A 20,081-nucleotide genomic window follows, 5' to 3' on the forward strand; every position below is an offset into this window, starting at 1 on the left:
GACGACAGCTAGGATGACAGAACAGGGCGACAGTTAAGATGACAGAACAGGACGACAGCTAGGATGACAGAACAGGGCGACAGTTAAGATGACAGAACAGGACGACAGCTAGGATGACAGAACAGGACGACAGTTAAGATGACAGAACAGGACGACAGCTAGGATGACAGAACAGGACGACAGTTAAGATGACAGAACAGGACGACAGTTAAGATGACAGAACAGGACGACAGCTAGGATGACAGAACAGGACGACAGCTAGGATGACAGAACAGGACGACAGTTAAGATGACAGAACAGGACGACAGTTAAGATGACAGAACAGGACGACAGTTAAGATGACAGAACAGGACGACAGTTAAGATGACAGAACAGGGCGACAGTTAAGATGACAGAACAGGACGACAGTTAAGATGACAGAACAGGGCGACAGTTAAGATGACAGAACAGGACGACAGTTAAGATGACAGAACAGGGCGACAGTTAAGATGACAGAACAGGACGACAGTTAAGATGACAGAACAGGACGACAGTTAAGATGACAGAACAGGACGACAGCTAGGATGACAGAACAGGACGACAGCTAGGATGACAGAACAGGGCGACAGTTAAGATGACAGAACAGGACGACAGCTAGGATGACAGAACAGGGCGACAGTTAAGATGACAGAACAGGACGACAGCTAGGATGACAGAACAGGACGACAGTTAAGATGACAGAACAGGACGACAGCTAGGATGACAGAACAGGACGACAGTTAAGATGACAGAACAGGACGACAGTTAAGATGACAGAACAGGGCGACAGTTAAGATGACAGAACAGGACGACAGTTAAGATGACAGAACAGGACGACAGCTAGGATGACAGAACAGGGCGACAGTTAAGATGACAGAACAGGACGACAGCTAGGATGACAGAACAGGACGACAGTTAAGATGACAGAACAGGGCGACAGTTAAGATGACAGAACAGGACGACAGTTAAGATGACAGAACAGGGCGACAGTTAAGATGACAGAACAGGACGACAGTTAAGATGACAGAACAGGGCGACAGTTAAGATGACAGAACAGGACGACAGTTAAGATGACAGAACAGGACGACAGTTAAGATGACAGAACAGGACGACAGTTAAGATGACAGAACAGGACGACAGCTAAGATGACAGAACAGGACGACAGTTAAGATGACAGAACAGGACGACAGTTAAGATGACAGAACAGGACGACAGTTAAGATGACAGAACAGGACGACAGTTAAGATGACAGAACAGGACGACAGTTAAGATGACTGAACAAGACGACAGTTAAGATGACAGAACAGGACGACAGCTAAGATGACTGAACAAGACGACAGCTAGGATGACAGAACAGGACGACAGCTAAGATGACTGAACAAGACGACAGCTAGGATGACAGAACAGGACGACAGTTAAGATGACTGAACAGGACGACCATAAGATGACAGAACAAGACGACAGTTAAGATGACAGAACAGGACGACAGTTAAGATGACAGAACAGGACGACAGTTAAGATGACAGAACAGGGCGACAGTTAAGATGACTGAACAAGACGACAGTTAAGATGACTGAACAGGACGACAGTTAAGATGACAGAACAGGACGACAGTTAAGATGACTGAACAGGACGACCATAAGATGACAGAACAAGACGACAGTTAAGATGACAGAACAGGACGACAGTTAAGATGACAGAACAGGACGACAGCTAGGATGACAGAACAGGACGACAGTTAAGATGACAGAACAAGACGACAGTTAAGATGACAGAACAGGACGACAGTTAAGATGACTGAACAGGACGACCATAAGATGACAGAACAGGACGACAGTTAAGATGACTGAACAGGACGACCATAAGATGACAGAACAAGACGACAGTTAAGATGACAGAACAGGACGACAGTTAAGATGACTGAACAGGACGACCATAAGATGACAGAACAAGACGACAGTTAAGATGACAGAACAGGACGACAGCTAGGATGACTGAACAGGACGACAGTTAAGATGACTGAACAGGACGACCATAAGATGACAGAACAGGACGACAGTTAAGATGACAGAACAGGACGACAGCTAGGATGACAGAACAGGACGACAGTTAAGATGACAGAACAAGACGACAGTTAAGATGACAGAACAGGACGACCATAAGATGACAGAACAAGACGACAGTTAAGATGACTGAACAGGACGACCATAAGATGACAGAACAAGACGACAGTTAAGATGACAGAACAGGACGACAGTTAAGATGACTGAACAGGACGACCATAAGATGACAGAACAGGACGACAGTTAAGATGACAGAACAGGACGACAGTTAAGATGACTGAACAGGACGACCATAAGATGACAGAACAGGACGACAGTTAAGATGACAGAACAGGACGACAGTTAAGATGACAGAACAAGACGACAGTTAAGATGACAGAACAGGACGACAGTTAAGATGACAGAACAAGACGACAGTTAAGATGACAGAACAAGACGACAGTTAAGATGACAGAACAAGACGACAGTTAAGATGACAGAACAAGACGACAGTTAAGATGACTGAACAGGACGACCATAAGATGACAGAACAGGACGACAGTTAAGATGACAGAACAGGACGACAGCTAGGATGACAGAACAGGACGACAGTTAAGATGACAGAACAAGACGACAGTTAAGATGACAGAACAGGACGACAGTTAAGATGACTGAACAGGACGACCATAAGATGACAGAACAAGACGACAGTTAAGATGACAGAACAGGACGACAGTTAAGATGACAGAACAGGACGACAGCTAGGATGACAGAACAGGACGACAGTTAAGATGACAGAACAAGACGACAGTTAAGATGACAGAACAGGACGACAGTTAAGATGACTGAACAGGACGACCATAAGATGACAGAACAGGACGACAGTTAAGATGACTGAACAGGACGACCATAAGATGACAGAACAAGACGACAGTTAAGATGACAGAACAGGACGACAGCTAGGATGACTGAACAGGACGACAGTTAAGATGACTGAACAGGACGACCATAAGATGACAGAACAGGACGACAGTTAAGATGACAGAACAGGACGACAGCTAGGATGACAGAACAGGACGACAGTTAAGATGACAGAACAAGACGACAGTTAAGATGACAGAACAGGACGACCATAAGATGACAGAACAAGACGACAGTTAAGATGACTGAACAGGACGACCATAAGATGACAGAACAAGACGACAGTTAAGATGACAGAACAGGACGACAGTTAAGATGACTGAACAGGACGACCATAAGATGACAGAACAGGACGACAGTTAAGATGACAGAACAGGACGACAGTTAAGATGACTGAACAGGACGACCATAAGATGACAGAACAGGACGACAGTTAAGATGACAGAACAGGACGACAGTTAAGATGACAGAACAAGACGACAGTTAAGATGACAGAACAAGACGACAGTTAAGATGACTGAACAGGACGACAGTATGGCTAGGACTACAGTTCAAGTACGGAAGACAGATCAAATCGACATAAACAAAGAACATACACATCAACATATACTATTTTTTCTGAAAAAGGAGGATCAATACAGTAAGGACGACGGAACAAATCGACATAAACAGAGAACACACACATCAACATATACCAATTTTTCGAACAACTAGACAATGACTGTTGACAAGGACAAATGTGTAGTACAAAGCACAAAGCAGTCGACTCATTTTTGGCACAAATGGAACCCCATAGACGGCCGGCTCCGCCCACTTTAGGCTTCAAAAATGCTCTTCAGAAACCTACGGGTGACGTCACGGACACTACGTCCATATTTTTTTACAGTCTATGGTTACAATATATTCGGTTTCTGAAATATTTGGTTCCGATGGGTGGAGCTAGCATGAATATTCACGAGACCATAGCGTGGGCGCCTGGGCGGAGCGACCAGCACTGGCGAGTGGAACAGAAATGATTAGCTTGAGCGCCTCAGATCGCGGTTTGTTTTATGGATTATTTATTTCAAACAGTTAATAAAGTTGAACGAAGTTAAACTTAAACTACTCATATATTATATAAATAATTCATTGTTTTTGTAGCATGTGTTTCTCATTACTCTTTGTTTACCTGAACTATTACAGACCTGATCCTGTAGATTAAGCTTTTTAAATGTGTATGACTACATGTTTAAATAAATATTTACATATATATTCTTGTGTTTTTATTCTCTCCAAAAGTTGTCTGCATATTATTAAAATAGCCTTTAAATTATAGACTGATAGATAAGAACTTGGAGTCGCATGCTTTAAATGTTTCTTTACACTCAACTGAAAATATTTTTGATACACAACCGTCATATTTATCAAAGGTTATCATAAATGTTAAGCTTCAGTTGTGTTAACAGTTGTTTTCTCTATGCTTTAGAATGTTGGTCAAATTAAGTGATAATAATGACTAACCATTGAACATAAAAATTAGGCCTACATCAGTTTTTGTAATGTTTTCATTCTTATGTAATCTTTTCGTAAACAAGTGGACACAAAAACACACTGGTGTAGAAGGCATGGGTATACCACAAAATGAAGGAAAGCTATAGACATATATTATATTAGTCTTGCTGTAATTTTGTCCTTGATCCCATGTTTTTCTCTTGTCTAATATTCTCATTTTTACAGATGAATATGAATAAAATATGTAAGACACTTAATAGTAATTTCGAGTTAATGAATGAATGCTTTAAAAAACCTCAAATTTTACACAGAAATATGTTGAGATGTTTTTATTGATCAAATTTAAACAGTCTAGATCGTATTTAGGATAGGTAAATAACTTTTTATATGTTGTATTATTGTCATGATTTGGTTATGTATGTTTCATGTTCCTGTTTCATGTCTGTCATGTGATCCCCTGTTCAAGTCAAGTGATCCTGCCATGTGTTCCCAGGGGCACGTTCAAGTTCAAAACGGTGTGCAACGAGGTTTGAGATGCGTTTTCTCTTGTTTGGTGGGTGTGTCAGAACTGTAGTCTACGGTGACGCATTGCTGCCACATACATATTATTTTTTCCCCTCAATTATGTCGTAATAACGAGATCTTATGTCGTTTTAACGACATCTTTTTCTCGTAATAACGAGATCTTATGTCGTTTTAACAACATCTTTTTCTCGTAATAACGAGATCCATATGTCGTTAAAACGACATCTTTTTCTCGTAATAATGAGATGCTATGTCGTTAAAACGACATATTTTTTGCCCTTATAAGGACATGTGTAGTCATGTACAAAATATGCTTTATCCACATAAAATTGACAGCCTATCGCGCCTTTATCACACTTTTACGTTCAAAAAGCTTAAGCAAACATAGCAGCCCCCAATCAGGCAAAATTAATCAATGAGGCCCTTTTTTTAAATATATTTTATATAGGCCTATAAGTTTTTTTTTTTTATATGATATATTAGGCTATATAATAAGATTTATTTTGTTAATAGGCTATATCTTCATTACCTAGAGATATAATTAAACAAAAAGTAGTCAAAACACATCTAACAGAACATAGCCTAAGTTGTTTATTTTTTTACAACATTGTGTTCTTATTTTGTTTAATTAACGAAATGTCAATCTTCGTCTTTATAACAGAAGATACAATACAATACAAAAATCTTCAAGATGTATAACGGATTGTCACCTTATAAACAGTCCTTTGGAATGGAATAATAAACCCTTATAATAAAGAAAAAGCTTCAGTGATAAAGATCAAATGCTGTACACACAGAAAAGCAGATGAGCCCAGAATATGAACGCAATGCATTTAATTACACGTTAAGCGGTTTCCTTCCATAGAAACCCTTTATTATAAAGAAAATAAAGGTGGCTCTTAACGTGTCTTTCTATGGGAGGATGGGATTGCGGTGCAGCAAATCCTTTAAATGGTATTCAATGCAAAACAAAAATGAAAAATAGTAGGAGCCAATAAAATAAACAAATTATTGTGGCATTAATTAGCCCATAAACAATATTTATTTTAAAGCCTAAACGAATTTGTTTAAAGAAAAACACCAGCGCTGGGCGTTTATCTGTATAGGCTAAGTCAGACGTCAGCAACCTAAGGCACGCGTGCCAACACTGGCACGCGGAGGGTTAATCGCTGGCACGCAAGCAAATGCGAGAGAAGTGTATGTATTTCATTCAGATAAAGTAGTCTACCTGCACACAGATCTACATTTTGATGTAATAATTCCTCATAGTAAAAAAAAAAAGCTTATTTTATTAAGTTAGGAGTAGAGATGCACCGATTGATCCGCTGGTGACCGAAATTAGCCGATTTTCACGTGATCGGCCAGTCAGTCTGACATGCCGATTTTATGCCGGTCAAATGCACTCGGGCTCCCGATGATTAACATCGCGCAACACCAGCATCACATGTGCACACGGAACGCACATGTAGGAAACCTCGTGAATTACGGCCGCTTCACGCATATTTTTTTCGGCGTGCATGTTAATCAATGAGTGCATTCACACCGGGAGCAGGAGCAGCGCGTGAGCGCCCAACAGGAGCGTCGCATGAGCAGCAGTGAAGCGAGGGTTTCGCCGCCGAGTCTATTTTGTCTGCGCTGCTCACGCTCAATTAAAGTGAAAGCACACATTTGATGGACAAAATAAATATGATTTCAAACAAAAGTGCCCAAAATGCACAGAATGTGCATGCCTAGTGTTTTAACAAGAACTGGATTAGGTTATATCAGAAATAAAAGAAAATGAAGACTCAAAAATAATTATATAAAATGTACCCATTTAAACTTGTTTTTATTATTCAGTTTGGTTAAAAATATATATATATATTTATATATATATATATATATATATATATATATATATATATATATATATATATATATATATAATTTACTTATTTCTGTGTGTTGTAAAGTGGTTAGAAAAAAAGAAATCGGAATCGGCTAAAATCGGTATCGGCAGGTCAAACTCAATGAGAAATCGGAATCGGCCTAGAAAATTGTAATCGGTGCATCTAGGAGTTATAAATACTATTAAATTCTCTATCTAAATCTAAAACAAATTTCAAGACAAATATTTAAATTTCTGTACTATTTCTGTGTAAGCCATTATGAAAATGTTTGTGTATTTATATGAGTGTGTGTGTGTGTGTGTGTATATATATATATATATATATACAGTGAGGAAAATAAGTATTTGAACACCCTGCTATTTTGCAAGTTCTCCCACTTAGAAATCATGGAGGGGTCTGAAATTGTCATCATAGGTGCATGTCCACTGTGAGAGACATAATCTAAAAAAATAAAAATAAATCCAGAAATCACAATGTATGATTTTTTAACTATTTATTTGTGAGCATATCTGCAATGTATTGAGGTCCTAGGCCATTGAATGATTTATATACCAGTAGTAATACTTTAAAATCAATCCTAAATCTAACTGGGAGCCAGTGTAAAGACCTGAGGACTGGTGTGATATGTTCATATGTTCTGGTTCTGCTCAGCGTTCTGTATGAGCTGCAACTGTCTTATGGTCTTTTTGGGAAGGCCAGTGAGGAGTCCATTACAGTAATCCACCCTGCTGGTGATGAAAGCATGCACAAGTTTCTCTAGGTCTTGTCTGGAAACAAAGCATCTAATTCTTGCAATATTTTTCAGATGATAGTATGCTGATTTAGTTATTGCTTTGACATGACTACTGAAACTAAGGTCTGACTCTAGTGTCACACCAAGATTCCTGACTTGATTTTTAGTTGTTTGACCCCTAGAGTGAAGGTATGCGTTCACCTTGAGAACTTCATCTTTGCTTCCAAACGCAATGACTTCAGTTTTGTCTTTGTTTAACTGAAGAAAGTTTTGACACATCCAACTGTTGACTTCATCAATGCATTGGCACAGGGAGTCAATGGGGCTATAATCGTTAGGCGATAGGGCTAAGTAGATCTGTGTGTCGTCTGCATAGCTGTGGTAAGCAATTTGGTTCTTTCTCATTATTTGGCTCATTGGGAGCATATACAGGTTGAACAGGAGTGGCGCAAGAATTGAGCCTTGAGGGACTCCGCAGGTCATGGGCGTCCACTCAGACTTATGGTCTCCTATACTCACATAATAACCTCTCCCATCTAAGTATGACCTGAACCATTTTAGGATTATGCCAAAAATCATTAGGATATTAAGTAAAGATCATGTTCCATGAAGATATTTTGAAAATGTTCTACCGTAAATATATAAAACATGTATTTTTGTGATAGAAAAGGGGTCACTTGCGCTTCAGCCTGGTTGGTGCTCACGGAACAGGACGCAGAAATCAAAAGAGGAGACCCAAGGTCTAGCTAGGACCAAGGAGCAGGACCGGAGCACACAACGTTTTAAGTGATTTTTATTGGTGCAAAACGACTAACGTTTCGACGCCCATGCGTCTTCTTCAGAGTCAAACAGTCAATGGCAGATGTACAGATTTTAAAGAATCTTAAAGGAACTGTTGCTTGCAGTTAGAGGATTCTGTAGGGTTTCTCCCCTCTGTTAGGGTTAGGGTTCTCCCTTGCACTTTAAAGTCTCTAACTTCATCTCTTGTTTGTCTGGTAGATTCTCCTTGGAGCTTGTCCAGCTTGACATCTCAAGGGCTTCAGTAACTCAACGAGATTGTCGCTTGGCAGACGTCGCTTTAAGTCGTCAATTACTGCTTGAAAAGACCGAGGCCTATTTATCTCCCCTCTCTCTCTCTCTCTCTCTCTCTCTCTCTCTCTCTCTCTCTCTCTCACCATGTCCACCAGTTTAAACTGGCCCGATGAAATACTGTGTTCAGCCTTCAGTGGATTTACCTCCCAGGACCTTCAGGTCTTCATTTGCATCATCCTACTCGCAAGAACAAACGCCACTTCTGTAGAGGACGGTGTGAAGGCTAATCATTAAGAGCTTCATCCTGGACCAAGACAGTCCAGATTAACACTGGAGATGATGTGGATGAGCAGTCCAGGACAACTGTCTGTTCAGAAGTGTGTTTGAAGATCCAAGCATCATTAAAATGCTTTTTAACACACACACACACACACACACACACACACACACACACACACACACACACGTGGCCATCTTTTACATGCTGGGTGATATAGAAAGACATGCAGCTGATAAAGACATTACATCAGTGCAATTTGGAGGACAGAAACACAACGAGACATGGGAAACTAATCAGATGGTTTGCCTTTGTTAAACAACACATCTTAATGGAAGAGCAACTTTGTCTGTAAATACTTCTCTGCAAGGAAGGTACATGGTACTCAACAAGGCTTTTCACATAAACTAAAAGATATTAAATTCTCAGAGGAATCATGAAAAACAGAGGAACAGACCGTTTCTGAGCTCGGACAGTTTCCAAGTCGATACCAGGTCCTAAAACACAGGCAGGGGAGCCCAGAAGTCATGGCACTGAGAAGACACGTCTCCACTGCGACAGTCTGAGTGACGTGTGCTAAACTGAACAATATAATCAATACACTCGTTTAAATAGTGCACAACAGCATTTCTAACTAATGCAGAATCCCAGCTTGCGTTGAACTGTGGGAAAAGAAGAGGTTGTTGCAGACGACACGGCCTGGACGTCTCTCAGACACAATGACTTCATTACACTGAAGCCTCGCAATCTTTTGAATCAATCTGGTTATTGTTTTCCAAACAGCAGAGTACTATATTCATACATACAAACCTGTACAGAGCAAATTACATGAGAAAACTGAATACAATTCACCTGAACATCTTAAAAACATGACACATACAGTTAGGAAACACATTTCACACTCTTGATCATGTGTCCGGTGTGATTAGGGTTATTTAGGGTTATGATATGCACATTACTGTGTGTTACTGGATGAATTTGCAGCCTGTTAAAGTTCACATGTAAAGCAATCATTTTAACCCTTAAAACTCATCTTTGATCACCAAAATTACATATTTAAATGTTTTGTCTTCATGCCTTAAAATATCTTGAATGTAACTCGACACCCTTGCCTCATTTAGTATGCGCGGTTCTATGAATATGCAAATGAGCCCCGCCTCCACTCACTCAGCTCAGAGATCCACTGGTTGACGATCACACGTTGATCTGATTGGTTACAAGATAGTTTGTGACGTCAGAAACACCAGCGATTTCAAAGCGTGTTTTTGAGACTGTCTTTGGTTCACTGCAGTTTTAAGGAGGAAATACTCAGCAATGGTGTCGACTTATGAATTTACACATGGTTTGTCTTAAAGCATATTAAAAACACCACATAGACACATAAACAACATTAAAAGCTGGATTTTCACCACAGGGGGACTTTAAAGAAGTTTTGTGTACTATATTTCTTTTCATACTCTGCTGTTTTCAGTCCACGACATAATAGTCGAACCATTTCTGTCCACACACAGTTTTAGCACAAGCTGTATCAGTAACTGCTGATCCAAGAGATTCGACCATGAAAGAATCTAAGTATCTGTATTAAACAGTGATGTTTAATTGATCGGTGTCTAATGTTAGCTTGTGAGCGCATCGTTTGTCCAGTGAGATGTGCTTTGGCAGATTGCCTGCCATATCTATATCAAGAGGCGTTGTTCCTGGCGGTGTCTTTCTTCTCGTGAGCATGACTTGTTCTTTTCTTACTGTAATCTGTACAATAGCCAGAATCATCCTTAATGTGACTTTTCGCCAGAACTTTGTGTTTTCTGGACCTGCTTTGAGGAAAAACACATGAACACCTTTTTGCTCCCCCAAACCTAAAGGCCCCGATAGACTATATACGAAGTTCGATATACGTGAGCAGTGATAAGAGCTCGTGTTAGACTTCGCTTTGTCCGCCATTTTGACCGAAAATTCTATCATAATCTATTATTACCTGTAGGTTTAATTTTCACATTTTAATGATAATAAACCGTTTAATAGAATCTGTTTTTTGTTCACATTTTCATTTTTATTCACGAACTTACAGGACAAGCATATAATGCTAGATTATGCATTTATATATTTATGAAGAGAGAGTTGACACTTTACAGGTTTCATCATGAATGATCCAATTAATCCAGTGTTGTGCTTTGTTACTTTTGGTATGAAACAAAGTCTCAGCTTTCAAATTCTGTCCATTTTATTACAAAATACTGATTTTTTTACAAAAACAAACAATAAATACCATTATGCCGCTCTTTAATGTGGCACGAGAGATCACTGTAGTGCCAGTTCAATAAAAGGAAAGCGATCAATAAGTACTAGTAGCTAATTAAAAGTACTAATATATAATGAATATAGGTACTAGTGTCTAATGAATAAGAACTAGTATATATTTAATAAATAATACAATTGTTTAAATACTTAGTAATAGGTACTAGTATCTAAAAAAGAAGTACTAGTACCTAATGAATAACTACTAGTATCTAATATATATGTACTAGTCACAGTTGGAATACACACATTCGTCAGAACTGAATAGCTGATATCTGAATGACAGATCCCCATAGAAGTCAATGGCAAAAAAAACAAAAATGTTATTAGTAACAAAATAATAGTTACTAGTCCCTATATAGGCATTAGTATCTAATGAATAACTACTAGTATCTTTTAAAAAGGCACTAGTATCTAAAGAATAGGCACTAGTACTTAATGGAATAGATAAAATCAGTACTAGTAGCATGAAAATAGAGACTAGTAGGTTTTAAAGATTAAAAGCAACCGTCGGTCGCTCACATCCGCCATGTTCTGTTTTTTTTTAACACTTTTTACTCGTGTTTGTAGTTCCTCCTGCAAAGCGCAGTGGATTGTGGGTAATATTAGCTGTTATAGTGAGCACGGATCCACACTTCGCAAATCCACCGGGAATAGTAGATCATCCGGGGACTTCCGGCACACTCTTCAACACACTGTTCAGGATGGATAGGACGGACATTGAGACGCAGGGTTTGTTTGCAATGGTGGATCCACTACTTTTCTTCTTCTATCCTTCTTCTTGTTCTTTGAGATTTTATTGGCGGTTGACAAACAACAAAATGGTGTATTACCGCCACCTACTGGTATGGAGTGTGGATCAATATGACATTTTTATATCCTCTCCCACAAATGAGCTATTCTAAGATACAGAAAAATCAAACTATAACATTAATTTCCAGAGTAATTTTGTAAAATATCTCCTAATATAAATTGCAGTTTTATTTTTGCTAGATTTTGCATTCCTCTTTCAGCCTCATATTTCTGACTGTATAACATGTTCCAGTTTCTAATTCTCCAAAGAATTCACAAGTTCCCGTATCATGTTTACCCGTTTTTTAAAGTGAACTGTTTAGTCTTATATGTCCAAATCTCATCCTTGATATTATTATCTCATCTCTCCTGTTTTTTCCTGCACTTCTCATCTTTCCCTCTTTCCTTTGAATTCTGTAAAACCATCGACCTTTCTTCTCCTTATCCCATTGTTTTTATCATCTTTCCCTCAACCTTTCCTTAATAATACTCTTGATTTCATTCTTACTTTGCCTAACACTTATGTTAATGTTGTTGTTTTTTATGGTTTCTTTTGCTGTCTTATCTGCCATTTACGGGTACCTATAAACATACCACTGTAAGTCCCATCACTTGAATTCTGTGCAATGTTTGCTGTATTTCTATTAAAATGTCTGGTCTTCTTTCCGAATGACTGTATTGTATGCTAACCAATGATGAACTTGAGTCTGAACTACTGATTTCATTGGTCTTCTCTCCTCTGTCCACTGTGCTGCTGATAATAGATCATCATCTCCCCTGTATAAACACAAACTCATCACTGATCCTGTTCCTGGTTGATAACCAAAACTCTGGAACAGTGAAAGCACCTCTTCTAAACTCTTAAGCCTGGAACACACCAAGCCAACGCCGACGAACTAGCGCTGATGAAAGCCGACTGTGTTGTCGCCTCGCGTCGGGGTAAAAAGCTGCACTTGAACATACCGAGAGAACTACAGCCGACTGTCAGCTAGAAAGCGTGTTCTGCGCCTGCGTGTAAATGAGACAACTGTCTATTTTTGCAGATATATTCGTCTATATTCATCATTCAAAAAGGGAAACGGACGCTGTCGGCTGCAAATACACAAACGTAAACAAAGCAGTGCGCGCTTACCGTCTTGAATATCAAACCTGCTAAACACTTTCTTTAGTCCACTCCTCTCGTGTTAATATTGAAATATGCGCCAAGGAACACTCAGGTAAGATGACGTAACATTAGAACAGCCGAACTATCTGTACCGTTTTGACTTTGCTCGCTGTTTTGCTATTATTCTCGTGCACTGACTCGTTACAGCCAATCACAGTGCCCTCTTTCACCGACGGCCCGACGCCGATTCAACATGTCGAATCGGCCGTTACAAAGCCGACGAGGACCAATTTCAGCCGACGGAGCGGAACACACCGAGAAGATTTAGTCGGCCGACGCACGGAAACTGCCCGACGGCCGACCGTCGGCTTGGTGTGTTCCAGGCTTTAGATGCGTCTGTGTAGATCTGAACAGAGCTGTGGTACTCTTTAATATATGTCTTAAGTACATTCACTATCCTTGTTTTTCTTTTCTAACATTGTAAAATCTACTGTAGCGTCTGAAAGTAACCGAGGTTTTATTACTGGTAGCGGTTCTGTTGGACTAACTTTTAACTGATTAACTTTAAGTTCTGTTGCTTTCTGTATTACTGTCCGTCCGAAGCTTTCCTACAAGGCTTTAAAGTGTCTTGTGTTGGATGCTCTTGACTATGGCCTTGTGTATTAGCCCAATAACTCAGTGATAACTGTATCTTTCTCATTTCTAATGACATTTCCCCCATCTCTACCTGTAGTGCTGTAATTGGTGTAGTTTGTATAGCTCTTCTTCTATCCTGCCGAGCGAATGTCCTGTTGATGACACGACTCAGTGCTGCCCTCCGCTGATAAACAGCTGTTATACTGCACGTGTGTCGAACTCGGCCGTAAGCCTCGTTTCCCATCACTAACACACACACAGACACACACACACACACACACACACGACACATTCATAATCATGGGCTGTGGCAAGCTTTATGCGTGCGTTTGAGCGCTGATTAGGCTATATATTGGCAATTAAAGGCTCATTATTATGATTTATGGCTGATAAACGTGATTAGTCGACTAATGGCTTAAATGAACGGCTTCGAGTCGACTAGAAGAATCTTCATTCGAGGGCAGCCCAACAGGAAACACAAGGGCTGTGGCCGAAATCGCCCCAATATCCTTAAATATTTGTAGTGGTGTCCAAAACCATAGTGGATGTCATTGAGTGCACTCATTAAATCCCACAATGCACCGCAATATTGAGCGTACAACCGATGTATGCTCAGTGGCTGGAGAATACCCATAATGCACTGTGAGAGTTGCGCATCGAATTAATTCCCGCATCTCACCAGAAGATGGCGCCACTGCCGAATCATCCATCCATTTTCCAAACCGCTGGTCCAATGTGGCTACATCGCACAGCGTAATATGAGACAGGTATAAATTCCTTTTTAATTGATTTTTAAATAGTTTAATTACTTTCCATAAATCTTTTCATCTAACTACTGGAGGTGCCAGTTTGCTACGTATCAAATGATTATTAAATAGCAAGCAGAAACTCGAACACAGCACAGGGCTTATATAGCAAATTATACATTTATAATTAATTTTAATGAATGATAAAGTTCAGGAGTCAGGAGGAGTGCCCTCTGATGGAGGTCCAGGGCACTGCAGCTGGTGGATGCAGCATCTACAACATCAACATTACTCATGGAGTTTCCTGTGTCAGACAGACTTCCACTGCAAGAGTGTGTGTGTGTTTGAGTGTGTGTGTGTGTGTGCAGACTTCCACTGCATCCGACTGCTGTCTTCATCTTGAATAAGGTGAAGATGGATTTTTTTGAACATTAGTTTATATTAAATGTACATTATATTTGTCTCAAATAGTCGTTAATGTATATACTGACTTCACCCTGTGCTGCAAGATGCATTTAATTTTACATTCAGAAATCAGCTGCGTGGATTAAAATAGCTGATGTTATCGGATTTTCAGGCGAGATTCTCAATTAATTCAGTTAACGGACGCTCTGAGGTCAAGTGTTCAGACTGCAGACTCAGCAGCGATTGTATTTAACTGTACAGTACAATCATAACATATGACCTAATATGATATCTTAATTTCATAATGTCCTTAAACATAACAATATATTGCTGGCCATAAACTGAGAAACTACACGTCTGGTGTGCGATACCTCGAGCTGTCCTAGACGTGGTCTTCTCGTGACCCCGTTTATGTTCAATTCATTTCAGTTTTCATGGACTTCTAGTTTGTTTTAATTTCTCACATGTGTTCCTTTGTTTAGATTCCTGCCACTCTTTAGTTTCTGGTTACTGTTATTAGTTAGCTTGGTTCAGCTGTGGTCACTTCGTTATCTTTAATCATAAGTTCCTGTGTGTTACCTTCTACCTGTGTGGATTTGTACCTATTTGGATTCTTATATTAAACCTTGTATTGGAACTTTACTCGTCTTTGTCTTTATCAGTCTGCCGACGCACATGCGTTACAGAAGCGTTTTACCGAGCTGATGTGGGCGTTCGCACTGTTTGCATGGATCGCCTCAGATCATTTGCATTTCAATAGCGCATGCTGTCAGTAGGCAAGGCAAGTTTATTTATATAGCACATTTCAAACACTATGGCAATTCAAAGCTTTACAGAAATGAATTAAAATAATCACAAAATAAAAGCAAGGAAAATTAAAACAGTTATAAAAGAAATTAAAAGATTAAAAAGTTGATACATAGATAAACTTCTCATCTGGCAAAACACTGGTGTTTTATTTGGTATCATATTTTTCACAACTCCCAGTTTTACTGTGAGATTTTCCCATGGTGATTACACTGTGTCTGTGGTGTTCTTTCGGCGCGGCGAAGAAATCTATTAGACGTCTCCGATGGACCCGATTTTTCCCTAAAATCGTACAGGAGCTCTAGGACTGACTCGCGGGGTAACCTCGGGTTCACTGCCTCATCGTTCAGTAGGCGTGTTCACATAAGCTGTAACGACAGACGAGTAGGGATACCACCACTCAGTTTTTCTATCCCGGGACAGCTTTCACTCTCTCATGTCATATGAATGTGATATCTAAGGGGCTGTTCACACGACACCGTTTTGAACTACGCGTAAACAACAAAAACGCGAATCTCTGAAGACGATGACGTCATGCACATGCGTATTACGTAGGGCTGGGAGAATTAACGCGTTAATCTTTGCGATTAATTTGAGATGTTTAACGCATTAAAAAAAAATAATGCAATTGACGCGGCACTTTTTTTTGCCTCGTTTTAATGACTTCCTGTTGCGGCTGCAGTTGTGAGTGTGCCGAACCAAGTCACCCTGTCATGATGGAGAAGGACAAGGATGGAGTTTTAGGAGGAAAGTTTGCATTTAAAAAGTTGCCTAATGGCGCGTTTGACAAAACAAAGATGGTATACAATTTGCAAAGCTGAATTCAAATACCATAGAAGCAATTCATCTTTAAAATACCATTTAAAAGCAAAGCACCCAGGTGCTAGCAACGTAACTAGCGAGGCTACAGGAGGGCCCCGCCAATCCACATTACTGCAGTATATATAATGTTGCTGCACGCATTTGATTTGATGGGAACAACTACTCTGTGGTTCTGAGGAGAGTCTGTTTACAGTTCACAAGATGTCATTAAAGTATTATTTAAAATATACTTTCTTTGTGTTGTTTAATTTAATTAGGTGATTCTACATTTAAATATTGATGATTACAAGCTTGGGGGAAAATAAAATTAACTGCGATTAATCACAGCAAATTGTGCGATTAATTATCATTATTTATTTTTTTATCGATTCCCAGCCCCTAGTATTACGTGTTCAGTCTATAATGTTTCATCGCCATCTACTGGCCTGGCAGCAGAATACAGCGTTTTTATTTGTTTTCGCGGATCCGTGTGAATGGGGGTCGTTTTGACAATGGTGTCGTCTGTTCACGGAAAACCAAAGGAAAAACATCTCAGTTTTAAGCATATCGTCGTCGTGTGAACATACTCTAAGGGGGCGCTCACAACCAATACCCAGTATTTGAGACAATCATGGCTAAAGGGGCAAAGTACCTCTAACATAAATAAGTGCAGCGTCATGGGAACATCACATTGTTGGGAACATCCCTCTTCTAGAAAGAATCCCGACAGCACTGATAATAGAGGGAGGCTGAGAATACCTCTACCTCGTACCTAAAAGGGGCTGGCTGATGAAAGAGTAGGAATGCAAAATATTAGCTAAAAAACATCCCAATCTCCCATCTGGAGTACATATTTAGAGTACAAGGAAGTATATCCTCCAGTCATACTTTTACTGAGGAGAGCTGCTGACAAGAAAGTCTCCAATTACTATACTTTCTGTCTAAGCTCACATTAAGCGCTGTACCTCAATAACTCTTATACTAGGAAGAGCAGTAGTGTGATACACGAGCAACCGGAGATATCCTGACTCTTCTCCACGCTCTCGCTAGTGAGGATGTAACAGACCTTGCCTCAACCTCACGTTCCCTATACAGAAACACGAGGGAAGCGCATCAGTATCAACTCCCTCCTCCTCAACAAATACACAGGGCAACTGATGAGAATAAGGGACTAAAACTTCTCACTATATCAGCTCCTGCTAGGTATAAAGTCCTCCTAGCATTTCATCCCGATTCTGGAGGAGGTGCAGGTGAAGGTACCCAGTTTAAAGTGAGCCTATGACCACTGCTACAGCACACAAGACAAACCCAGGGCTTCAGGGGTTTGACTGAGATTGCTGTCTGCTCTGGCCGTAATTACGTCCCCACGGTCCTTCTTAGGCTTCTTGTTTTCTGGCACTGTCTCCAGTTGGGTGAGTGACAAAATGTCTGGTAGTCGAGATCGAAGAAAGGCTCTGCCCTTCCCCTTCAACCCAGGCAGATTAAGCCACAGACAGGACACAATCAGTGGTGTGGCGGAGGACCAGAACTGCCTCTGGGACAGTCCCTCGCTGCAGTCGAGGTCTCTTAACAGGTCGGCCCGATAAGCTTGAAGCAGACCCATAGTGTGCAGTGCACCACCAGTTTAGATGTTAAATGGCAGGGCTTCGTTAGTCTCAGCTTCAGACGTCATACCCTACGGACCGTTGGCTGAACGTCTGATGCATAAAGTACACTTAACTGGAAACACTTCAGGAGTTTCGAAGTCTTCATCTGGTTGGTTGAATTCCACAGGATGACCGGGAGACGCGTGTGTCGTGTTCTTTAATGGTCCGCCTGGAAACAAATGCTGTGACGCCAAACCCCCTCGTGGAAGAATAGCGCCGTCATTTGACAACCGTGACAGTGAATGCTTACCAGGATCATCTAAACCAGGGGTGCCCAATCCTGCTCCTGCCGATCGACTGTCCTGCATAGTTCATCTCCATCCCTAATCAAACACACCTGAAGCAACCAATTAAGGTCTTCAGGATCACTTGAAAATTAAAGGCAGGTGTGTTTGATTAGGGTTGGAGATGAACTGTGCAGGACAGTCGATCGGCAGGAGCAGGATTGGGCACTCCTGCTCTAAACGCTGGCTTTTCAAAAGTATGTGAAGCTCACGGCTCCATTGTTGCAGTAAACTTGCACAACGTTCTTGAATGAATAATTTATTAGATGCATGCCAGGTCTGTTATTTGTAGGGATATCGACTTTACATTTTCACACCCCTAAACATGATGCGGAACAATGCAAGTTGTGATTGTTTGCATTACATGCCAGTCAAACGTCCTCTTGGGTGGTCCTTAGCCAATAAAAGCTGCTATAGATTCCAGACTTTCTGCTGTGAGTTTGAAGGTCTGGCTGCGCGAGACTAGGGCTTAGAAGGCAAAGCAGGAGCCCTCCACGAGGACACCACTCCAGGGGAGAAGTTAGACACAAGCGCCTCTTCCAGTCGCTCAGTGTCGGAAATAAATGAAAGCTCAGTGTCTGAAATAAATACGGGCCAAGAACAGTTTCTTCCAGGACTTCTCCATTTCATCATGAAGCTGACAAACTGAGGCTGTTTATGACCCGGGAGAAACCGCTCATCCAGCCTGCCAGGAGCGCACTCCTCTCTCTCCACGGACCAGTCCAGTTTCAGTCTGTCCGTGGAGCGTTTCATAACTTCCACCAGTTCTCTGTCTGTGGGAGTGAGAGAGGAGCTGGACTAGCTCTGTTCATCCGCCTCAACTCCAACACATCGAGCTCCTCAGAGCAGATTACACACAGTTCTTGTGTATCCTCAGGAGTTAAAAACCTCTCCTGAACACTTTCTCCATTTCGTCAGGTGCGCACACAGACAACAACGGTCTTACTGAAGACAAAGAAGATGATGACGTATTGGGCGCCCCTTATAGTGCATGCAGTGCGCCAGTGACGTTATCTTACTGCCGAAGCCAATTCAAAGTGGTGTGTGGCACACGTGCTTCAGACACTGGTCAGGCTGGGGGAGTTCCCATAGCGTCGTCAACATATGTTGCATATATGCGTTTCATTACTTCCATCAGTTCTCTGTCTGTGGGAGTGAGGGAGGAGCTGGACTAGATCTGTTCATCCGCCTCAGGTTCCCATAGCGTCGTCAACATAATAGGGGCTTCGCACCGGAAGAACCTTTTCATAGTTCCTAGAACTATATTGGCGGAAGTACACAAATTTTGGCGTGTTCGCACCGCAGGAACTAGGAACGATCTTAGTTCTAGGAACTCCTTTTGTCACAACAACAAGCGCGGCTTACGTCACTTCTGAGTTCCTACTGCCGGTGCAAATGCAACCAGGAAAACGTTCTCGGGGAACCCCCCTGGTGGCTCATTCCCATAACTACCGGGTGCGAAAGCCCCTAATGACGTGTAGAGTTCTCTCGAAAGGGGAACCATTTTATTATTTGATTGTAAAATGAAAATTAAATGAAAATGTATTATAAGTTTTAGTGATTAAATCAAACATCTTAGGTAACAATGTTATGTTCTGCAGCAAATGTTATGTGAAAGGAAACATGTAGAACACTA

This window comes from Abramis brama, assembly GCF_963993115.1.
Source record: "Abramis brama genome assembly, chromosome: 8".
Taxonomy (NCBI): domain Eukaryota; kingdom Metazoa; phylum Chordata; class Actinopteri; order Cypriniformes; family Leuciscidae; genus Abramis; species Abramis brama.